Source organism: Sus scrofa, chromosome 10 (assembly GCF_054392235.1).
Source record: "Sus scrofa isolate SSC_HxYL_T2T_F1_AM1 chromosome 10, Sscrofa_HxYL_maternal_Yorkshire_Landrace_v2.0, whole genome shotgun sequence".
Classification (NCBI taxonomy): domain Eukaryota; kingdom Metazoa; phylum Chordata; class Mammalia; order Artiodactyla; family Suidae; genus Sus; species Sus scrofa.
Window position 1 is genome coordinate 38,660,001 of NC_139392.1, and position 17,500 is coordinate 38,677,500.

Consider the following 17,500-nt stretch of genomic DNA (forward strand, 5'->3'; position numbering starts at 1 on the left):
GCGGGGTCGACCAGCTGTCCCGGCCGACTCGGGCCCGGGTCCGAGGGCCCGCGGGGTCGACCAGCTGTCCCGGCCGACTCGGGCCCGGGTCCGAGGGCCCGCGGGGTCGACCAGCTGTCCCGGCCGACTCGGGCCCGGGTCCGTGTGGCCCTCGATGGGATCCCTGGGGTTGTCTTGATGCCGGGGCCGTCCGTCCGTCTCTGCCAACTCACTCGCTGGGGTCGTGTCTGCACCGCGTTGACTGCCTCTCTCCGGGGCCTGAGTCTCCCGGACAGGGTGTGTCGTTTTGTGTTCGATGTTTTCTGAGCTTCCCCTCTGGCCTAGTGATTTCCTTCTTCTCTATTGAAATCAAACACGTCCCAGCACTTGGGTGCATAGCATTTTATTTGGCCCGCGCCGCCCCGCCGCCCTTGCCGCGACAACGTTGCTGTCCCTGTATTAGGACGGTGAGGAGGTTCTTGTTGGTCTTCGGATGGCCGCACCCACGGTCTATGGAGCTTCCCAGGCTAGGGGTCGAACTGGTGTTACGGCTGCTGGCCTACGCCCGAGCCGCAGCCGTGCCGGATCTGAGCCTCGTCTCAACCCCCTGCGTGAGGCGAAGGATGGAGCCCGCAACCTCATGGTCCCTAGTCAGATTCGTTTCCTCTGTGCCACGAGGGAAAGTCCTGAATCAACGATGCACGGATTTAGGACGCTATGGAGGGATGCATTGGCCGGCCCCAGGTCATATGGGGTTCCGGAGCCAGGGATCCGATCCAAGTCCCAGCTGTGGCAACGTGATTACTTGAAAGAGGACCCTTTAAAGCCGGGGTGGGGGTGGCGGGAGGGGATGACACTGCATGCCATGGAGGCGCTCACCTGTCCTTTTTGTGGACACCTTTTCCGCGGTGGTGACAATGGATGCCCTGGCTGCCGTTCGGAAATGAAAGGTGAAGGCCAAGGTCCACGGTCCGTGGTCGGCGTGGTTCGTCTTCAAGGCCACGGATGAAGAAACGGGCTCCAGGAGGAAAGAGTCCAGGCCTTATGCCTGCCCTGCCTGGAGAATCCATGTCGCCACACAGCGATCCATCCCGATGCGTTCGTTGGTCCTGCGACGCCCCCTGCCGTAAGCTGCTTTTTATAGTCTCCGAAAAGGTCCGCCAGATGGCTCCCGGGGTGGGCCTGGGACGACCAAGTTCGGGGCCGGAAGAGGCCACTTCCAAGTGGGGGAGGAGTTACAAGTGGGTGGCAGACCTGAAGATAACCTGGAGGGGAGGAAAAAGGAGGGGAACCGTGACCGACCGAGCGAGCCGGAGGGGAGGGGAGGGGAGGGGAGGGGAGGGACGATGGGATGGCACCATCGGGAGTCCTGCTCAAAGAATTGGAGCCTCCTTGAGACATGCGACCACATCCATCATTCCAGAGGGAATGGAAGCGTCTTCCCCATGGTTGTACAATGATACATGTCCTTCAGAGTCCCTGAGAAAAAAAGGAATACAAGGCAAGATTTTGTCCGTGGAGGGAAGGGGGGGGGGGGAGAACAGAGGCTCCAGACTTTGGATCTCTTGGCACAGGGGCCTCCTGCGCCGTATGGAAAGGACTGTTCCTAGGGTGCTCTCAGAATGGGATTTCTGGGTCCCACGAACCTTGTGTGTTGGACAAAGAGGCAGAAAGAGGGGTTCCCGGCTGGAAAGCCCAAACCACAGCTCTTCAGATGGGTAGGGAAGGGCAGACAGACTTCCGGCCCCAAGCAGTGATCTGGACCTCCAGAGGCCTTAGGACGACTTCACTGAGAACACGCAGAATACGACCCAGCCACAGCGTCCTCTATACCTAGCTCTGTTTCACTTTCTCTGTCTCTCTCCCCTCCTCCTCTTTCTCCCTCTGATTCTGCCTCTCACTGTCTGCCTATCCTCCGTCCCTCCCTGTCTGTCTCTGTCTCTCTCCCTCACAAGCACACCAAAGCGGGTCCCCCCCCCCCCCGGAAAGGACGGATGTGAGACGGACACCCTCTTCTTCCCGTCTTGAAAGCAGGAGAAAAACCTTCCTCTAGAAGCCCAAGTTCAAAGCCAGCTGTTTCAAGGAACGTCTGCCTCTGGCAAGGGGGAGGGGGAGGGCGAGGGGGAGGGCGAGGGGGCGGCCTGGAGGCAGCCTGGAGCACCCACGGCATGCATTCAGAAACCTCGTGCATCTCTCTTCCGGTGCTATCTTTTGGGGGCACGTGGTACTCTTGGGCAAGTCCTCCGAACGATAGTGGAAACAAACATCTGTCTTCTCTCCCACACCTGATGAATGCAGACAGACACACTGGAAGAGCACCCACCCCCCCTTTTCCCCCAAAGGACTCTTGTCACTGTACAGACGGGGGGGGGGGGGGGGGGGGCGGCACGGGGGTGTCACACGCAGTCTTGGTGGCTCGTCTATGTTTCCAATCCGCCCAGGCAGTGCAGGCGGCCACCACTGCTGCTGCCACCTCTCACCGATCGTTCATCCTGTCCGTCAGTGCTATGACAGCACTAAGCTCTTCAGGGAGAAAATGCTCCCTGCCTTTCCTCTCGGAGGGCACACTGAGGGCACCCACTCCCATTAACAAAGTTTATTCACCTTGACAGGAAGAAAAGAGCTTGGGGTTTCTCACACCGCTGCAGATGACACTTTCCTACCGACTCTGGAATTCTCTTGCTCATTCTCCGGTGGGCCCGCCCCCCCCATTTCAGGAGAGGGTGTTTGGTTCTGGGTTGGGGTGCGTGTGTGTGCGCGCGTGTGTGTGTGCGTGTGGGTGTGTGTGTCTGGGTGTGTCTGTGTCTTGCTTTTTCATTTTATTGGAATACAGTTGACTGACAAAGTTGTATGAACTTACAGGGTTGTTTCTGGGTGTTCGTCATGGCAGTGAAAGGAAACACCAGGATTTCCCTAGAAAGCCATCCCGTTCACCTGATCGGTGGCGTGAAGGACATTCACATCCTCCTTGAGTTTCGCATTTGAAAGTGAGGGGCGGGTGCGTGCAGCAGGTCCCCCCCCACCCCACCCCGCGCCCCGAACGTGCCTCCCGCAGTGGCACTAGGAGTGTGTGCAATGAAAGGGACAGGACACCAGACACCAGAGGACCATTCTGACCCTCCTTTCCTTCTCTCTTCGGAAAGCAGGAAATAAATCTCTTGGGTGAAAGAAAAGTGTGCTCCCTGCCACGAAATTTGGGGGGGGGGGGTGTCGGGTTGGCGATAAGGACTTCACTGCTCCCATGGCTCCTGCAATGTTCACGAATCCTCCAAATCCTCAAGGCAAGATGGTTCACAACCAATACATGAGCGAGCTGTCAGAGACACCAGGGACTGAAACACTCCGTATTAGGGAGGGGTCCTCACTCACTTTCATGCAAAGGCAGCGACAACAGCAGCCTTTTCAAAGATGGCTGCAGGCAAGAGGGTGGGGGAGATGATGGAGAAAGTGGTGGTGGCGGCGGCGGCGGCGGCGGCGGCGGCGGCGTGGCAGACTTGGATCACGTCCATTATGTTCATTCAACAAACAGTCGGGGCGACGGGAGAATGGCCGCTTGGTGGTCTGTGTTTCTCCAGGCTCCCTGACCCACTCCCTGCCCCACACCCCCAACCCCCCACACCCCCTTGGACATGGGCAGGAAGGTTTCTAGAGAAGGCAGTGCCTGACCTGCCGGCTCTGTCACCCTGGGGGGAGAACATTTCGGAGAGTCGCCAGAGGCTTCAGACTTCCTACCCCTCTCCCTCCCCCACTCTGAACCCTGGTAACTAGACTTCATTCAACCGACACTTAGGATGGGTCATCCAACTGTTCTCTCATGAAGGAAGGAAGGAAGGAAGGAAGGTGGGTCGGTGGGTAGGTGGGTGTGTTTTCTGCGTGGGGTGAAGCCTTCCCTCCCTCGATGCAAGCCTGATATCCTCACCTGTCACAGAGACTGGACCCCTAAAAAACTACTGTGTCCGGTTTTCTCCCATTTAGGGGGTTCCAGAGTGTGTGTGCGTGCGTGCGCGTGTGCGTGCGTGCGTGCGCGTGCGTGTGCGTGTGCGTGTGCGTGTGTGTGTGTGTGTGTGTGTGTTTTGAGGGCCACACCCACGGCATATGGAGGTTCCCAGATGACGGATCGAATCGGAGGCTTTAGCTGCTGGCCTCCTACACCACAGAAACAGGAATGCCAGGTCCGAGCCGCGTCTGGGACCAACACCACAGCTCACGGCAACACTGGATCCTTTACCCACTGAGCGAGGTGGACAGGGATCGAACCTGCAACCTCATGGTTCCTGGTCGGATTCATTTCCACTGCGCCATGGCGGGAACTCTGCTTTGTGGTTTTGGCGTTTGGATTCCAGAAGGTGGCGTAGGGGTCCCTGTTCGTCATCTATTGGATAGAGACTCGTGTGTGTATATGTTCATCCCATCCTCCTCATGGATCCCTCTCCCCCGCCCTCATGATTTCTTTTTCCCCCTCTGCTTTTTAGGGCTGCCCTCGTGGCATATGGAAGTTCCCAAGCGAGGGGTTGAATCGGAGCTACGGCTGCTGGCCTACGCCACAGGCACAGCCATGTGGGATCCGAGCCGCGTCTGCGACCGACACCACAGCTCACGGCACTGCCTGCCGGATCCTTACCGCCCCCCTGAGCGAGGCCAGGGATCGAACCCACACCCTTCCCTGCAAAGGTTCCTCGTCGGATGCGCTTCCATGGTGCCACGACAGGAACTCCCCCGTGATGGTTTTTTTTCACGCTGGTGTTCCCACCAACAAGGAAGGAATGGCCCAATATTCTGGAATCACCTAGAGGGGAAAAGACGCTGAAAAAGAAAGAACGGAGGGATAGATGGATGTAGATGGATCACTGAATCCCCTTGACTGTACACCTGAAACGAACACAACATTGTAAGCAAGCCCACTGTACGCCGAGCTAAAGCAACAACAACAACCAACAACCACAACAAACTTACATCTTAAAAAAAAAAAAAAAAAAAAAAAAGAAGATGTCCCCTGCAGTTCCCATCAGGGCTCAGCGGTAATGAACCCGACTAGGATCCGTGAGGATGTGGGTTCGATCCCTCCCCTGGCCTCGCTTGGTGGGTTAAGGATCCCGTGTTGCTGTGGCGGTGGGGTAGGCCCGCAGCTACAGTTCTGATTCGACCGTGAGTCTGGGAACTTCCATAGGGCTGGGGCGTGGGCGTTAAAAAAAGATATACTATATGCATACTATATACATATGTAGGAGTTCCCGTCATGGCTGGACGAATCCGACTAGGAGGCCTGAGGGTGCGGGTTCGATCCCTGGCCTCGCTCGTTGGGTTCAGGATCGGGTGTTGCCGTGAGCTCTGGTGTAGGTCGCAGACAGGGCTCGGATCCCGCGTTGTGCTGGCTCTGGTGTAGGCCGGTGGCTACGGCTCCGATTGGACCCCTAGCCTGGGAACCTCCATGTGCCATGGGTGCAGCCCTAGAAACAGAAAATAACTACGTGTGTGTGTCTGTGTGTGTGTGTGTGTGTCTGTGTGTGTGTGTGTGTGTGTGTGTGTGTGTGTGCGTGTGTCTGTGTGTGTCTGTGTGTGTGTGTATACAGATAGATATAGATATACAGATATAGATATAGATATATCACCTACCTAAAGGCCCAGGACTAGAGAAAGCATTGGGTCATTAGGATCTAAGAATCTTCTCCCCGCCCCCCAAATCCATCCATCCAACCCACCCTCCCTCCCTCTCTCCATCTTTCACTTTTCCTGATAAAGACAAAGGGACAAAAATTGTTTGTTTGTTTGTTTCTTTGTTTGTTCGTTTCTTTCTCAAAAGATGTACATCTACTTTGTAACTTATACCTCTGTCAGAGGGATGGAGAATCCTTGACCTTTTCCTCCCTACCCAAATCCTTCCAGAAGTCAGAAACTCAGTGGCTGGAAAACTGGACTGGATCCTGAAGTTTTTCCAGTTGCCTTCCATCTCTGGCTACAACTCTCTTCATGAGCGTTTCCCATTTTCTCCCACCCTTTGGACCTGGCATCCTTGTGGATGAGAACACGTATCGCTTGTCCCGAGGCCCTGAAAACGGAAGCTAGTGGAGTCCCTCGATGAACACATCAGAGAAATGGTCTCTGAGAGTGTCTCTGAGAGTGAAACCATCACCCTGTGTTCATTTCTCTAAGAGCCCCTCGGAAAGTTGGCCCCAACACCTGACGGCATTCTCAGAGGGGCCTTTCAAAAGACTGAAGGGGCGTTCCCGTCATGGCTCCGTGGTTAACGAATCCGACTAGGAACCGTGAGGTTGCGGGTTCGATCCCTGCCCTCACTCAGTGGGTTAAGGATCCAGCGTTGCCGTGAGCTGTGGTGTCGGTCGCAGACACGGCTCGGATCCCACGTTGCTGTGGCTCTGGCGTAGGCTGGCAGCTATGGCTCCGATTCGACCCCTAGCCTGGGAACCTCCATATGCCATGGGAGCGGCCCAAGAAATGGCAAAAAGACAAAACAAACAAACAAACAAACAAACCGACAAAACAAAAGACTGAAGGGACTTTCCCCTCTCCCTCTCTCTTCCCTCTGTCTCACTCACTGTCTCTGTCTGTCTCTCTGTGTCTCTCTCACACGCACACGCACACACACACAGAGTCACCGGCTCCGTTCTTCATATGTAACAGTTTGAAAGTTCCAGGAAAGGTTGGCAGCCCAAACCGGCCTTGGTACTCCAGCTCCAATTAAGTCTCAGAGACAGAGTTTTGGGGTGAAGCATAAAGAACAGCTTTATTGCTTTGCCAGGCTAAGGAGGCCACAGCAGGCTAAGGACCTCAAAACTGTGTCCTCCCTTGAGAGGGGATAGCAAGGGGTTCTATAGGTTTAGCTTAATGGTAGGCATGGGGGTGGCGGAGCTGTCTAGAAGCATCAGGGTGCTTGCATTCTTCTCCCTGGATAGGAGATTAGGATAGACCATTTCAAAGTCATCAAGGCTGGAGTCAGGTGGTCCATGGAATGTTTCCAGTGTCTTTGGGGTTATGGCATTTTGACCTTCTCTCTGGAGTGAAGATTGCTCATCCACGGGGCGGGCGTGGGGCGGGGGGTGGGGGGGGGTCGCAATCCTTAGGGAGTGTTTCAAGGGTAGAGAAAACACCAGGTTCACTACAACTCTGACTCGACAGTAGTCATTAGTCATAAGTTCGTGGGCCAAGGCAAGCCATAACCTAACGGAGACTATTTCAAAGTAGCTTTTAGCTGTAACAATGTCTCTGGCTCCAACACACCAGCACTCCGGGGCTTGAGCTTGGTTTCAGTTTCAGAGGAGGGAACTCTGGCTCCAAGGATTAACCCCTTCGTTCCTTTGGTTTCTGTGGGCCTGGTTCGGGGAGCCCATCCACATCACCGCCTTTTGAGAGGCCATCTGACAACTGTTTCACCAAAGCGACGTCATCTCAAAACAAGGAAACCAGTTCCATGAAATGGAGGATCTCTCCCTCCCTCTCCCTCCCTCTCCTTCTCACTCTCCTCTACCCACAGCTCATGGCAACGTGGGATTCGTAACCCAGTGAGCGAGGCTGAGCATGGAACCTGCCACCTCATGGTTCCTAGTTGCATTTATTTCCACTTCTGCACCACGATGGGACCTCCCCAGCACAGTTTTTCACACGTGAAGTTTCCCGGGACGTCTCGGAGGAGGCGGACCCCAAACGTGTCTCCATGCCCTATGTGGGTGATTCCTGTGAGGTAAAATGACTTAAGGACCGGCCCACACAAAAGGGACACTCTGGCCCTCCTTTCTGGCCCCCAGACAGCAGGAGATGAAAATCTCCTCCTCGTGCAAAGGAAGATGGCAAGTGAAGATGTCCATTCCCACACCAAGGCCAACATGCTCCAGAAGTTTTGCGGGGTTTCCCGGGTTGGGAAATGGCGGGGGCTCCTTTGGCCTGACACGAGGCGAGTTTCGTGCACACATCCTCCCCCACCCCCCTCCATGCAGTCTGCGAGGGGCAGCCTGAGGGTAGGGAAATTGGGGAAAGGGGGGAAAAAAAACACTTTCCCTAAAGAGAAGCTCCAGGAAAAGTCACCACCTCTGACTTGACTGGAGAGTTTCTGCATTTGAATGAAGTGATTGAACCCAGGCCCTGAGGCCTGGATCTTCCTGATCTCCCCTCCCCCCCTTCCCGGGCGTGAGTCCAGGCGATTTGGGAAGCGAGAGGCGGCGCAGCAGGGATGGCGGCCGGGGGTGGGGGGTGGGGCGGGCAGCTGGGGCCGGGAGTGGGGGGGTGCGGGACTAATGAACCAGCGCCTGCCTGCATGCCTGCCTGCCTGCCTGCCTGCCTGCCTGCCTGCCTGCTTGCCTGCCTGCCTGAACGAGCCCCTCCCCTCCCCCCCCACCCCCTCCCCACACCCACCCGCCTGAGGGCAGGGATGGGGCCTGAGAGCTAAGGGAAACTTCTTTGCTAGCTACTTGTCAGGGAGTGATCCCAGCTCAAAGTCCCTTTGCTTATTTCGGAACAAGGTCTGAGTCTCAGCTAGTACAGAGTTTCTGAATGTCTCGGCACATGGACTGGCCTGCACCAAACAAGCAGACAGGAAGAAAAATGAACACACAGAAATCCAGCTGGTCTCCTTCTCCCAGAGTCTCTCTTGGAGAAATTACCTTAAGCTCAGTGACTTTGCCCCGTCTCCCTCTGGTGCAAAGCCATCCCTGGAGGAGCCAGGTCTTACATGAGCAGGGCAGGGCAGGGCAGCACCACCCAGGTGAGCTGGAGAGTGGAGAGTCAAGTTGATAGATACCCCAAATGTGGCTGGCCAGGGGTCTGGGCTAGCATTCCGTGTGAACTCACACACCCAGGCACCTAGCACCGATTTCCCCATGTTCTTCCGACCCTGATTCTCACTCTTCTTCTGTCCCCCCCCCCCCCCCTTCCTTCGGCTTTTTGCCTTTTCTAGGGCCGCTCCTGCGGCATATGGAAGTTCCCCTGCCAGGGGTCCAATCGGAGCTGTAGCCGCTGGCCTGCACCAGACCCACAGCAACGCGGGATCTGAGCCACGTCTGCAACCTGCACCACAGCTCACGGCAATGCTGGATCCTTAACCCACTGAGCAAGGCCAGGGATGGAACCTGCAACCTCATGGTTCCTAGTCAGATTCATTAACCACTGAGCCACAATGGGAACTCTGACTCTCCCTCTTCCCTGCCTGATACCTTAAGAGCCTGATCGTTTGTGGGGAAATGAAATCCCAGCTGGCAAGAGCCACCTTATCTTCCCAGCACACGAGAAAAGAATAGGCGCAGGCTCACATCCATCTTATGTTTCTATGCCTTGCCCTGGCCCCACCGTTTCAGAAAGCTGTGTCCCTCCACCTGTCAAAAGCCAAAGCCCAGGAGTTCCCGTCGTGGAATAGTGGAAAGGAATCCAACCAGGAACCATGAGGTTGCAGGTTCGATCCCAGGCCTTCCACAGTGGGTTTAGGATCTGGTGGCATCACCTTGCGCTGCGGTGTAGGTTGCAGACGCAGCTTGGATCTGATGGTGCTTGTGACTGTGGCATACACCCCAGCAGTTGTAGGTCTGATTCGGCCCCTAGCCCGGGAACCTCCATATGATGGGGGGAGGGGGGGGGGGGAGGCTGCAGCCAAAGCCCAAGGAAGAAAGACAATCAGAATGTTGCGTGGAACTCCTGGAGACTTAACAACCACCACCAGTCATGACCATGGCTGTCAACCGACACCAGAGCCAAAGAAATGTCGGATCAAATAGGAACCTGCCACTTACACCAGTACTCACCACAATGCAGGACCACAAAAACAAAGGAACAAGAAACCAAAACTAAATAATTGCCCAGGAGCAGCAGGTGCAGGAAAAGCATGCTGACTCTCACCCCCCAGAAGCCAGAGGTAACCTATTTATCACCCCACACGCACACACCTCAGCACCACCAGCACCAGCACCCCCCCCCCCACCCCAGGATCGAATCTGCATCCTCGTGGGTGCTCCTCAGCTTTGTTACCAATGAGCCACAATGGGATCTCCCCAATCCAGGTTTTTATGTTTCTTTTTTTTTTTTTTTTCCCCTTGCTTTCTTCGGGTGGCACTCACGGCACACGGAGGTTCCCAGGCTAGGGAATCAGAGCTTGAGCCACTGGCCTACACCACAGACACAGCAACACCAGGTCCGATCTGTGTCTGCAACCTACACCACAGTTCAGGGCAATGCCAGATCTTTCACCCACTGAGCGAGGCCAGGGATCAAACCAGCACTCTCATGGATGCTACTCAGATTCCTACCTGCTGAGTCACAATGGGAACTCCACTAAATACATAAATTTTTTCAAAGAGAGAGAGAGAGGGAGAGTGTGTGTGTGTGTGTGTGTGTGTGTGTGTGTGTGTGTGAGAGAGAGAGAGAGAGAGGTCTGGTATCACTTGGGGAAAAATAAAATTATGCTTGGAGAAAAATACCTGTCCCTAGAGATCATTCACAATGGCTTGTTCTGCCTGTTCATTTCTCTCTTTCTTCCCTTTTCTTTTTTCCTTCCTTTTCTTTTCCTTTCGCATCTGTCTGTGCCGTGTGTGTGTGTGTGTGTGTGTGTGTGTGTGTGTGTGTGTGTGTGTGTGTGTGTGTGTGTGTGTGTAGTCTTCTTTTAGGGCTTCACATGTGCCATTTTGTAGGTTCCCAGGTTAGGGGTCAATGCTAGTCGGGTTCGTTTCCACCGAGCCACAACGGGAATTCCTGCCTTGTGCTTCTTTATCTTTGCTCTGTTACTAGGTGCTAGGGATTCCTTTTTGTTAAGTCCAGTCACTTAAATAAGGGTGTTTGCAGGGTTGCCTAAAGCATCAAAAATGTATTTTCTCATTAAATATTGGAATGTGGGGAGTTCCTGTTGTGGCTCAGTGGTAACAAACCCGACTAGTATCCATGTATGCCGGTTCGACCCCTGGTTTGGGAACTTCCGTATGCCACAGTTATGGCTCTAAAAAATCCTCTCTCTCTCTCTCTCTCTCTCTCTCTCTCTCTCGATAATATACACATACACACACACATCCATACGTACATACCTATGTACACATATACATATACATTGGAATTTGGTCTGCCATCGATGAGATGCTCCCTCTTTGTGTGTTGTTCATTTTGTTTTTTGTTTTTTAGGAGTGCACCCTCGGGATATGGAAGTTCCCTGGGCTAGGGGTTGAAGAATCGGAGCTGTAGCTGCTGGCCTGCACCTCAGCCAGAGCTATGCCCTGCCAGATCACCCGATCTGAGCTGAGTGGCCACGTCTGTCACCTACACCTACCTCCCCCTGAATGAAGACGTATTTTCAATACATCTCAAGTGGAGAAAAACTTGCTAAAAATCACTTTATTTGTCATGGAAACCATATCTTCTAGCAGACATGGCACAAAAGCCAGTGTTTATGGTCATCACACCACAGACATCAGAATTCCAAGCTTCTAGGGGTTTCTTGGGGGTGGGGTGGGGTGTGTCCCCAGGGCCTGTGGAAGTTCCATGCCCACCCCTCTGCCACCACCCAGGGATCCTTCGCCCTGGGTGGGTGGGGGGAGGGAGAGGGTATCTCAGCAGAAACGATCTTATCTTACGGGGTTTATGGATGGCTAGAAGCATGTGGTTCTGTTCATCTCATGCTTGAGGTTTCGGTTTTTGCCCTCCTACCTACCCAATGGTCGGCAGATGGAATTCTTCTGGTTTTCTCTGGCCATCCCTCTCCTCGAACTCACGGGTCCAGTTTTTCTCCCACATTTGACTTTTCCGGGAGATCCACAAAAGGAAGCGCCAACCCTTGACATCCACCGACAAGAGATCACCACCCTCTGCCCCTCTTTAGCCCCTTCTCATCCTCATGCCTGCCTGCACACATCGGAGACATTTCCAAGTGCCCAGGAGGATCCTTGGACCCTGACACCTCGAAATCTTCCCTGAGCAGCAGTGCTCGGGACTCAGACCTGGGGTTTATCACGGGCTCCAACCACGACCTTTGGTTTTCCTGGGCTGGGAGATCGGTTTCATGAGATGGAACCGGCTGCGGATTCAGCTTCTGGATCTGGACTGTGAAACGTTGTACAAGACTTTTTTCAAGGCATGACTGTAGGGGAACAAAACCTTGCGGCCCGCCCCCCGCCACATCCCAGATGTCACATGAGCACGGGGAGGAATTCTGTGGAGCTGGAAACAACCATGACCCAAAAGAACACAGGAAGGAATTCCTGTCATGGCGGGGCAGAAACGAATCGGACTAGGAATCACGAGGTGGCAGGTTTGATCCCTGGCCTCGCTCAGGGGTTTAAGGATCTGGCATTTTTCCGCGAGCTGTGGCATAAGGTCTCAGATGTGGCTCGGATCCCGCCGTTGCTGTGGCTGTGGCTCAGGCTAGCAGATGCAGCTCCGATTCAACACCAAGCGTGGGCGCGCGCGCGCGCGCGGGGGGTGGGGGGGAGGCGGGGAGGGAAGCAAACCTCCTAAGAACGACGAAAGTGCAGTTAGGAAACAGAAAATGATGATCCCGGAAGTCCACTTGAATGTGGTTGGGAGACATGCGTAGGACCACACCGCCACCGTGTGAGAGACCAGTGCAAGACAGCTGAACAATACAAAGCGGGGTGGGGGGTGGGGTGCTTGGCGGGGGTTGGAGGAGGAGGAGGAGGAGGAGGAGGTGGGGGGAGACGGCGGCACTGGTGCTGGGCAAAGGTGCCTCTGGGCGAGGACTTTGGTGACCATATTCTCATGGCAGGCTTGAGAGCCCAAAAGATGACATGGTGGAGGCTGAAGTTAAGTTTGGTCAAAAGGAAAACAACCATGAGAAAAGATGCATCCACCCACACCTAGAAAAGATATCGTGCCAGGAATGGGAGCCCTGTTCCAATGGCTCTTCCTGGGATTGTGGGAAATGAATCGATAGCAAGAAGATGCTTTCACATCCATGTCTTCAATGACTCCTGTACTAAGTGCGTCGTGGTTTTGCCAGTTTGGCAGAGTTGTGGAATGTCATCCGGCAATTGCATCTCCCCTGCCCAACCAGCAAGATGGAGTTGTTCTTTTTTTTTTTTTTTTTTTTTTTTCCTGCTGCACTGCCTTTCCTGTGCCAGGGATCGAACTTGAGGCTCAGCTGTGACCTAGGCACAGCGGGAACTCCAAGATGGATTTCTTTTTCCTTCTTTTTCTTTCCTTCCTTCCTTTCTTCCTTTCTTTCTTTTCTCTCTCTCTCTTTCTTTTTCTTTTCTTTCTTTCTTTCTCTTTCCTTCCTTCCTTTCTTCCTTTCTTTCTCCTTTCTTTTTCTTTCTTTCTTTCTTTCTTTCTTTCTTTCTTTCTTTCTTTCTTTCTTTCTTTCTTTCTTTCTTTCTTTCTCTCTCTCTATCTTTCTCTTTCCTTCCTTTCTTTCTTTCTCTTTCTTTCTTTCTTTCTTTCTTTCTTTCTTTCTTTCTTTCTTTCTTTCTTTCTTTCTTTCTCTCTCTCTCTCTCTCTCTCTCTCTCTTTCTGGTTTTTTTTGGGGGGGAGCCACACCCGCAGCACATGGAGGTTCCCAGGCTAGGGGTCAATTCGGAGCCTTACCTGCCGGCCTACACCACAGGCACAGCCACGCGGGATCCGAGCCGCGTCTGTGACGGACACCACAGCTCACGGCAATGCCAGATCCTTAACCCAACAAGTGAGCCAGGGATCAAACCTGCAACCTCATGGTTCCTGGTCGGATTTGTTTCCACTACCCCAGGATGGCAATCCTGAGACTTGCAAAGTTTATTGTTTGTTTCGGGTTTTCTCCACCCCCTCTCCCTCCCGTTTCAGCTTTATGTTTTACTTTTTGGCCACACCCACGGGCAGCAAGTGGAAGTTTTTCCTGAGGCAGAGATGGAACCTGCACCACACAGGGGCAACCAGAGCCACCGCGTTGAGAAAGCAGGAGCCTTGACCCTGTTGGTCGTGGGCTTCCTTCTTCTTCTTCTTCTTCTGTTGTTGTTTTTTGGGTTTTTTTTGGGGGGGGGTTGTTTTCCTTTTTTTGTTTTGTTTTGTTTTGTTTTGGATGAGATTTCAGTTCACCCCCCCCCCCCAACACACACACACACTCATAGTGTTGCGTTGTACTTTCCCTCCATTGTGGTTGGTCAGTCATGCTGAAATCCATGTTTCTATGACCTGACCACCAGAGCATTTGCCCCAGGCAGCCATTTGTTCTCTTTGGACTTTGTCTCAGTCTATGCAGAGAGAGATTTTCATTTCCACTTTCCTAGGATCGACTGTATCCTTCTCTCCCTTCCTAAGCTTCTGGGCTTTGCTTGTCTGCTTTTGACAGACCGTCTCCGTCGGTAAGGGTGGCAGGTAAACCGACTCCTGCGTTGTCGTTCTCCGAGAGCTTGCCCGGTTTCGTTTTTGCCAGTCCCCGCCTACCCTCCCACCCTCCCTCTCTCCCTCCCTCCTCCAGCTCCGTGCAGGGAGGTGGGGTGGGGGTGGGGGAGAGAAGAGAAGGTGGAGGGGAACCTGAGATCTCTCTCGCTAGTGCCACCCTCACCGCGCCGGCTTCTCTCTGGAATTCCCAAGCCCAGGAAGGGACATGCTTGGGGGAGCGAGCGCGGCTCCTTCTAGGCAACAGCGAGAACCTCTTCCCAGCTCCTTCCCCGCCGCCGCCGCCGCCGCCGCCGCCGCCGCCGCCGCCGCCGCCCCCCTCTTTCCATCTGCTGCCATCACGCCACGCAGTGCCTTGCCAGGAGGCAGCTCCGCGAGGCAAGCTTCGCGGTCGTGCAGGACGCCTGGCGCCTCGGCCCCGGGAAGAGCTCGGGCATTTGGGTGGCCGGCGCTGTGTCGTTGTGTCGCCGCCGGCCGGCCGGCCTTCCGGATCTGTCCCGGTGACGTTGGTGGCGGTTGTCGCGTGCCATCTAGTGTCCGCTTTTATATCGTCCCTTCCCTCTGCAGCTTTGGGGACCTTCGCGAGGGATGTGACTCAGCCATCCGGCCTGAGTCAGAGTTCCGGGAGGCTGGCGACACTGGCGGCGACAGCTCCGGTGGCTCAGAGGCCTGGGAGTGTCCCTCTCTCACCGGAGATTGGGCCTGCAGGCCTGTGAGGGAGTGACTGTCACCGCGCTCCCCAGGCAGGCTCTGGGGCCGCCTGGCCGGGTCGACCAGCATCCGCTCTTGCCGCTCCGGCCCCGGGGACCGACCAGGCCTGGGCCGGGCCGCCTCCCTAGCGAGGGGAGAGGGTGTGCGGCGCCCGGGACTGCCTGTGCTCGGGTGGCCTGGCCTTGTCCCGGGTCGCCCTTTGGAGCGTGAATGACTCCCGCCTGCGGTCCCTCCAGCCTCTCATCCCCGAAGTGAGGAGCGGCCCGGGTTGTGCGCTGAGGGCGTTGGAGGGCGCGACAGGCTCGGTGGCCGGCACGCTTGTTTCCCGGTCGTCATGCCGGCATGGGCCCCTCCCCGCCTGCCCCCCGACTGATGGCTACCGCCGGCCCGTGCGGAGTCGTACTCACGAGGTCTAGACCGGCACAAGACGTGAGGGGTGGAGCGGAAAGGGTGGCTCGGGCCCCGGCGCCTTCCTTCGCGGGGTCCGTTCGTCGGAGGCGCCTCCGTGGAAACATTTTTTTTTCCAAGTCCTGATGGATCCGGAGACGGTGGACGGTACCCCGCCGGCCCCCTGCTCCCGGGTGTGGCCGGGAAGGGTGCACCTGGGCCTGAGGCGTGCCCATGTAGGGTCCCGGTCGTTGGACAAGACTTCGTTTCCCACGCTCTCATTTCCCGCCCCCCGCCCTCGGAGTGTTTCCCTGTCGGTCGGTCGATCGGTCGGGAGGTGGGGACCGGCCTGAGCTGGATGGTGTGTCCTGGATTTTGGGGGAGCCAAGTCCCCGTCTGGAGCTCCGGACAGACCGATACCTGCCCGCGTGGGCAAGCCGGGAAGGGCTTCCCCGGCTGGCCGGCCGGCTCCACCTCCTTCATGTCCCTGTCCCTTCCTTGCGGTCACGCTCCCCGGGTCGACCAGATGGCTCTGAGAGCGCTGGGTCTGGCGACTCTAGGGCAGGGCTGGGGGACAAGTGTCCGGATGGGGGTTCCGGGGATACCCCCACGTCCTGTGGGTGGGCCCCGCTGCTGGGCATGGACATTTTTCGCGGCCGAAATACGCCTTTTCTGTCACCAGGTAGATGCTGACACGATCCTCTTCAGCGCCTGTCGCTGGAGACCTTGGGCCTCTGGATGCACGTGGGGGGCTTTGGGCTTTCGGCTGCTGTCCAAGGCCTGACCCTGCCCTTTGCACCCCGCGTGGGGGCCGCTCGCCTGGGCCTGTGCGCCGGCTCTCACTTGTGCATCCAGCTGGCCCGTGCTGCGGTGTCTCCTCCGGTCTCTGGCTGACCCGAGGGCGGCAGGGCGCGTGGCCCTGTGGGGTCTTCTACCCTGTGTGCCTCCCTGCTGCGGGCACCCGGCGGCTCGGCTGGGACAACCCCACCCTGTTGGCTCCGTGCCACGTGTCAGGCGTTCTCCCTCCCGGGGTTGTCAGCCGCTGTCTCTCCCCTGAGAGAGGAAGGGGAGGAGGAGGAGGAGGAGGGGGTGCCGGTGAAGCTGAAGCAGGCCCCCGTGGTGATTGTCTTTGCTGGCCCTCCCTCCCCTCTTCTGGGCTCTTCCCTGGCTCTGCCAGGACTGATCGATGTGGTGATGTGGCGCTCTCCTGGGCTTGGGCTTAAGCCGCGCCAGATGAGGGACGGCCGCTCATGGTGAGCTGGGCCGCGCCTCTCATTCTGTCGCGGGCCCCTCGCTGCTCCTCCCCCACCTGCGGGTGGTGTGGGGGAAGGCAGGGGTGCGGCCTCCAGCCTGACCTCTGGTCTCCCGCCCTGCTGCCTTCGGGTGTCAGTCGGGGGGGGGGGGCCTGGGTCCTTTGGGACGCAGCAGGCATTCTCGCTTTGCCGCCTTGGCGTGTGCCTTGCGAGCGGTCCCTCCCCAAAGTGGGGGGGAGGCCTCCCTCGCTGCCATGCTTCGCATCCCTGCGGGTGCGTGAGCGTGCCTCCCCTGGTCCTCTGTGGTGCCCCTGGAGTACTCCGGGTTGCCTGTCAGATGCCCGAGGCCGAGCGGTGGTGTCGTTTTCCTCTCCCAGCGGTGAGTCCCCTCGGGTCCCCACTGTGGTGGTGGCGTGCCCCACGAGCAGCTTCCTAAAGCTCAGGGGAGGGGGTCGAGACGGTAAGGCAGGGGAAGCTTGTGTCCCCTCCCCGGGAGGGGCTCAGGTGGACCCCTTGTCATGGGTCTCCCTCACTGTGTGCCAGTGAGGGCAGCCCTTGGCCCTTGAGCGGCACGCCCCATGCTTCTCCCTTGACCGGGAAGGCTGCATGTGGTCGTGAGAGCGACCGCGGTGGGCCGGGAGATGTGAAGGGGGGGTCCCCGTCTGGCTTTCCGGACGTGGCACCCCTCCACCCACGTGGAAAAGTCTGAAAGGCAAGCCTGGTGGCAGCACAGACTCTTGCTCTCCCGGCTCTGACCGTGGACGCTCACATGGGCTGTGTGCTTTACCCATACCGCAGACCCCCCCCCTTCTGACTTCCCACTTTTTGGGAGTGTTCCCACTCCCGTGGGTCCCCGAAGG

General features: G+C 56.5%; 1 non-coding gene across 1 annotated transcript; it reads right to left on the minus strand.

The window, feature by feature from the left end:
- Nucleotides 1–5,831: 5,831 nt before the first annotated feature.
- Nucleotides 5,832–5,914, minus strand: MIR9816 (microRNA mir-9816). Its single transcript, NR_128501.1, has one exon. It is a non-coding gene; the product is annotated as a microRNA mir-9816 (primary transcript).
- Between the last annotated feature and the right edge of the window lie 11,586 nt (nt 5,915–17,500).